At 31.5% G+C, this 7,255-nt stretch overlaps 1 pseudogene; it reads left to right on the plus strand.

The window, feature by feature from the left end:
* Window positions 1-6: 6 nt before the first annotated feature.
* LOC114744798 (tobamovirus multiplication protein 1-like) lies at window positions 7-6,000 on the plus strand (annotated as a pseudogene).
* The last annotated feature ends 1,255 nt before the right edge of the window (window positions 6,001-7,255 follow it).

Genomic DNA, 7,255 nt, shown 5'->3' on the forward strand with positions numbered 1-7,255 from the left:
GGAGCATTAATCGAGTGGTGGAATGAGATTCATTATTGTTCAGATCAGCGCCAGAGTCCAGTTTATTACGTCTTATGTGCTTCTTATGCCTTGGTCTCTGTCGCAGCTCTGGTAAGTAATTTCCTTTCGTTATTTTCCCGGAAAAATTGTGGTTTCTTCTGCCATCTTTCCTGGAAAGTTATTCTTTCGAGCTGAGCATTGAGAAACTCAGAGCTTAGGATGCACACTCATCGTTTCTCATCACCATTTGATGCTTTGTTAGTTTAATGCTATTTCATTGAGATGTCCTCTTTTATAAGGTTTTGACACTTTTGTTTTGTTCAGGTCAAAAGAAAAGAAGAAAAAAAAAGAAGAAACATTCCGTTTTGTCAAGATCACAAGTTTCCATTATAAAAGTGAATTTGGAAAATAGTATAATTATCCGATTTTTAATTAAAAATATTTTTGCACTCATGTTATTTTAGTTGAAAAGTTTAGGATAAATTGTTAAAAAAGACCTTGAAATTGTAAAAGTGCAAGATAGGGATCCTGGACAATTTACTTTGGGTTTGGGTTTTCAAAATCCAAAGTGAAGTTGTTAAAGGTCCCTATCTGCGTTTTTACAGTTCTAAAGTCTTTTTTTCAATTTTTTCAAAAATTTAACTTTAAAATAATAAAGTTAAGATACTAGCCAAAACAATCCAAGCTAAGGTTTATTTCTTGTGCATTTACATAGAATTAATAATTGAACAAATTGATGACCTGAAAAATTATTGGAAATCAAATTTTCTTTCACGGGGTGAAATCATCAAACATAAGTATTAGTAGATTTAAGAGTTAATTTGCTATGTAATTTTGAGAAAATGATGACCAAATGTTAGGAAATTACTAGATATATTTTCTTAAAATTGTCATTGTAATTGTTTCTTCAGCTCATTTATCAGCTCTCTAAAACGATTTCTCAGTAACGTTGAACATATTTTTATTAAATTTAAACCTTCAAATGCTAATTTTTTCCCTTTAAAACATAGGTCAACACAGTTCTTTATCAGAAACAAACCTCCAACTTGAAAATGTAATTTCCTTTTATAGCCACTTTTTTTTTAATTGTTTTTGTGGGCATTTATCCAAAAATAGACACATTTTACATAAAGTTTGATGTGACCAATACAAAAAGATTTCTTTTATGTTAGGTACAATTGGTGCGGATTCAATTAAGGATACCTGAGCATGGATGGACTACACAGAAAGCTTTTCACCTATTGACTTTTCTTATCAGTGCAAGTAAGAGCTGTGAAATCTCTTTAATGAGAGTGAATTAATAATTTGATCCTGAGATTGTTGTATGTGTTCAACTTTAGTCCACAAAAGCTAGTGAGTATATGAATTAGTCCCTAAAGATAAAATACCCATTACATATTAGTCCTTTTCCAAAAATTTTAGAAAGACTTATGTGTGATGAGTTTGCTGTTTTCGAAGGCTACTTGTCACAATCACTAATTTTGAAAAATAAGTTATAGACTTAACAGTTTATATATCAAACTACTACTACCTCCAAACCTAAATATAGGAGTTTATAAATGATTTGCAGAGACTTAAAAAGTTAGTCAAGTGTTTGATGGTTTCTCTATAGTACCTCTTTTACTCATTTGTATTGAAAACTAACTATTGATGAAACAACTCTTAATATGGGCAATTCATAAGGAGAGTTGAGAAAAAAATTACAAATTTGCAAAACAAAATGAATTAAAATCTTGTATTTAGGACCATAACAAATATCTCTATCAGCTCTTACATTAAGAACTCGAGGGAGTAGTAGTTTATAACAGCTAGATAACTCATGTTTATTGAGCTATCTAATATCATATTGATTTTGCAGCAAGAGCTGTCCTTTTCGGTTTGCAAAGAAGTATATTTTGCATTAGACCTAAGGTATGTATTCCTATTCTCAAATACTTGGCATTCTAATGGTGTTTGACATGAGGGGGGAAAAAAATATTTTTCCCAGACTCCTGAATTTGTTTAATATGTTTTGCCATAAAAAATATGGAAGTCTTAAAATTTACGAGTTGCATATATCTTAAATAATATAGATATTATTTGCTTCGCTTTTACATAAAAAATATCGAATTTATACGAAGCTGCACTATTCATAAGCAATAAAATGAGGCCAAATTTGTTTCTGTCAATTTTTTCCACATATTTTATGGGTCCTTTGTACAACTTTATTTTATTCTTTTAGTATTCTTTTAGAATTTATACATTTATGTTTGGAATTTTAAACTTCTAAACAAATAAACAAAAACCAGAAAACTACTTGCTGGGATCAAAATAAATAAGAACACCTATTACATATATGATCAAAGAAAAGACGTACACAAGAACACCGATAAACAACCATAAATATCAAAACAGATCACGATCCATTCCAAGTGAAGATCATGAAGGCTGCTTGGACTTTTCTTGACACATCAATGCTGAGTCAAACACACAATCACATGTTAGTGCATCTAACACCGACGCAATGGCCAGTGCACATGCAGGATTTTCATCCTCCACTAAACATTGACTATTGAATAAGGGCTGGGAGAAAACAAATTCCCAGGCTGTGCATGAAAAGTGATGGGCCAAGCACCTTAGAAAAGGGCTAAAGCTTTGGCCTGAAAGCTGAAATGATTGAAACCTTAACTTTCGCTTCAAACCTGCCCTGGTACAATATAATAAGTCTGAATAGATTTACGAACTTCTAGGACACCTTGTATGTCTATTTCTAGCTGTACATTAAGTACAACTGATAGGACATTAGTATATGCCTGAACCTACTTGATCTTATGCATTCCTTTTAACCCATCACACACTCATTTTTCTAACAATACATAAGAAGAAAAACTTTCGTACATTTTCATGTATCCCCTATTGATCAAACTCTTTGATGAAAAAAATACGATGAGAGTTTTTGCAATTTGACTTTTTTCCCCCCTAAATTAAAGCGCTACTGCGTAAATTATGTTGAGATCATGTTTTGACTATTCTATACAATCAATCATGTTATAGGCGTTAGAGCAGGTGCTGATGGATCTTCCTGGTCTTCTGTTCTTCTCCACTTTTACATTACTTGTGCTGTTCTGGGCTGAGATATATAGCCAGGTACATCTACTACTATCTTCTAGGAGGATTACAATGAAAATCGTTTGTGATTAATTTCCTGTAAGTTTTATTTGGTTCGTGAGTTTCAAATTGTTTCAGGCAAGAAGTTTACGAGCAGATAAACTTAGGCCTTCTTACTATATCATCAATGGATTATATACTTCATACAGGCAAGCAAGGACACAAATATGGTTTTCTTTGTTAGTCATGTAAGGTTAGAAGAAGGAGCATCTTTATCATTAAATTATTATTATTTTGTCCTTTTCAATCTTTGTCTTGAAATATGATAGATTTGCATCTGGATTTATATGGCGTGAGCAAACCTCCTGCTGGAGCAGAATCTGCTAAACTCTTCCTTGCAGGTTACTTATCACAGTCAAATATCATTTTAATTAACCTTAATGTTAATGAAGTTCTATTTCCATGAATATTCTGACCTATAACTCTGTTGTATGGCAAATCTTGTTCTAGAATGATCTGAAACTATCGTGTAATGAATTTATATATTCAAGTAATTCTTACTTTTCTAACATCAAATCTACACCTTTTCTAGTGGATAAATACCTAAAACAAAAAAAAAGCCAAAAAAAACGTTAGTTTTATAGTTGTCGACGTGCTGAATCTTGTTCCAATGTTTTTTTTTCCAGTTATTTCGTTCTTTGCTGCTCTGGGGTTCTTGATATATGGAGGGAGGTAAGCTGAGCCCCCACGCTACCTACCTAGCAAAATTTAAGTCTAGATCTTCTTCACTACCATAGAGGGTGAAGTTGGGAGAGAGAAGAGATAGGGGTAAGTCCCACCCTCCAATCGAGATCCTCTAAAGCGAAATATAGTCGAAGTGAAGAGAGAGAAAGACACATGGAATCCACTTCTATCACTGTGCATTCCGTAGAAGTAAACTCATTTTTTAAGTCATTTTAGAGGATCTTATTTTCCTTCCGGTGAAACTTACCACCTGTCTCTTTCTCACTCGTTGGCGTACTGCTCCATTAATGGAGGGGATCCAAGATAACCAAACTTCTCTTGCTCTATGTCATTGAACCCTATTGTTGATGTAGGTTGTTTATCCTGTTGCTGCGCTTCCCTTTTGAATCCAGAGGCCGTGTAATTAAGCTTTACGAGGTTCTTATCAATATGCAAGTTACATTATATTTTTCAATCCTCGAAAAACAAGTATATATTTCTCATGATATTAATCAATTTCAAGCTGTGCTGCAAATCAAAGAAGTGAAACATCTTTTTCCCTAGATTTTCAGTATTCTTGAGCCTAACTTTTCTTTTCCTTGACAGGTTGGCTCGGTGACATGTATATGCTGCACTAGTTTTCTGATAAGATGTGTTATGGTGAGTCTTGTTCAGTTCGGAATCAATTTATCTAATGTAAAGTTTGTGTTGTCTTACAATAACATATAGAGTTTGTGTTTTTTCTTACAATAACATGTAAAGTTTGTGTTTTTTCTTACGATACCATATTTATCACTCTTCGAAATTGTAGCTTGCATTCTCTGCATTCAATAAGGGCGCAGATCTTGATGTCTTGGAACATCCCATTCTTAACCTAGTTTATTACATGGTAAGTTTCAGCATTATTATCTTTGCTTTTTTTATATGGCACTTTGAATGCACCATATATATAAATATATATATATATATTCCTCCGATCCATAATATAAGACTCAATTGTTAAGTTGCTTTTAGTTTTAAGTCTAAGACCAATTTCTCATATTTATCAATTTTTTCTAAATTACCCCTATGGATACTCTCTCAACCATAATCAAGTAGAAAAAGGAGAGGGGGTATTAAGAAAAATGATAATGATGTTTTAAGAAAAATGTATCACTTTTCTTATAATTAACTAACTTACCTAACTTCCTTAATCTAATCAAATTAGTTAAATGGGTCTTATATTAAGGACCGGAGAAGTATATATATATATATTATATTTTGTGAATGTAGGGGATCTCATGCTTTTATAGCGTTTATTGCTTCATTCATCAAGTGACTGTACATGCAGGTTTCTCTTCTAAAACAGTTAGGCAACCTCATTGTTATGTTAAAATGTGATTAGGTTTAGTCAATGGAATAGTTTAAGAACATAGTATGGTAAGGGCAAAAAAAATCTAAAAATCTACATTTTACCTCCATAAACTAAAGCATGATTATCCTATGAAAAAAAGCGTGATTATAAAATTAATGTATGAACTTAGTGTAGAATACCTACCTGAACTTTGAAATTGAAATGGAAAAGCTCAGTTTCAATTAAAAAAAAGTCGAACAACTTGGCAAATTGCTTAAATTATTACTACCTCCGGTTCTTAATATAATATCTTGTTTGACTTTTATTTTGGTCTTAATTATAAGACTCCAATCCACTTTGTCTCTTATATTTATGCATTTTTTCCAAGATAGTTCTCCTAATAATGGTAGTTCTAGCTAATAAACTTTAATTAGTAAGGATATTTAGAAAAGACAATATCTATTTATCACAAATAACTAACTTACTTATTTTCTTAATCTCCTCAAATTAATCAACTAGCTCTTATAATTAGAACCAGAGGTCGTATTTTGTTAGTAGAGATGTGAGTGTTTTTTTTTCACATTGAGTGGCGGCTGTTGACTGAGGATAGGGTTAGTCAATTTCTATTTCTATATTTCTAATAGGTAATTATGATTAGTTTTTATTATTATTTGGGATGCAGCTGGTGGAGATTATTCCATCTGCTTTGGTGCTCTTCCTCCTGAGAAAGGTGCCGTCCAGACAGATAACGGATCATTACCACTACCAACCCATTATCACATGACTTCCCAACAACGCCTTCACCTCACAACTCTTCCTTTTTCTTTTTCTAATTAAACAATATCTATTCTCTTCCGCCGCCTGTTGTCTACTCACTAACGTCCTACCTCTTTTCTTTCAGTAGTCTCCCACATAAATTCTGGAGATCATATGTGCTTGCGGATGTTTTTTTTTTTTGGGGGGGGGGGTTCCAAACCAGAAACCAGCATATATAAACTCCCTCAGCATTGTGTCCTTGTGTTTCCAGCATTGGTATATTCTTAATAGTAGTAGTAGTACTAATAATGGAATTAATACCAATTTTAGTTCCTGAAATTTGGTTTCATTGAGTTTAGGGTTTTGATCAGAAACAAGGCTTTTTGAAGACTCATTGATAGGATTGAAGATTAAACTACCCAATCATTGGAGACTACTCGCATTGTGGACGGAAATTTTAAAATACCTCTTATAATATTAAGGACTGCATATATGAAAACTACTAAAATCAACACAAAAGAGAACAGCACATCATGTATCTTTCTTTGCGTAACGCTCTGGACATGCATGAGGTTGAAGTTCTAGTTAGTATATACCAACTCCAGTTTTAATTATAAGATCTCATTGTAATTAAGATCTCATTTGTAAATTACAATGAGATCTTATAATTAAAATCAAAAGTAGTACATATTCTAAGTTCAATTAGAAATTTCTCTCCGTGCGATGTATGGACTAAAATATTTAATTAGATTTTAAATTCTAATAAATTATATTATCTAAAGTAGCTCAATATCATTTCTTATAAGAATATGATTTTTTTTTTCATTCATTCAAATGGGATTTGAATTAGAGGTATGAAACTTAGGATAAACATGTATAAATTCAAAATTAATTATTTATTTCTCTATTTAAACTTTCAATTGACATACTATTTAATAATTAATAATAATGCTTTCTATTTAATTCAATATATTCAAATTCCAATTAAGATACTATTCAAATTTAAAATTAATAAATAAAATTAATTATTAATTTATTCATTTGAACCTCCAATTAAAATCTGATTTAATAACAATACTCCATATTTAATTCAATATACTCAAATCCCAATTAAAATATTATTCAAATATAATTCATTAAATATATTCAAATTTCATAATGTCATACCCGACTCATTTTAAAATAAATTAAATATTACAAGTTTTTAAAAATATAGTTGATTGAAGGAAGATTTTGATCATAGTCAATTCTGGGCGAAAGTGTCGGAAAGCAAAAACAGAATACCAGTTATTCACTTTCAATATTTTTTTCCATTGTGTGAATTCCCCAGAAATGAAGGAAATGGTTAAAATACAA

Source organism: Neltuma alba, unplaced genomic scaffold (assembly GCF_004799145.2).
Source record: "Neltuma alba isolate B1F8T4 unplaced genomic scaffold, ASM479914v2 tig00000747_pilon, whole genome shotgun sequence".
NCBI classification, from domain to species: domain Eukaryota; kingdom Viridiplantae; phylum Streptophyta; class Magnoliopsida; order Fabales; family Fabaceae; genus Neltuma; species Neltuma alba.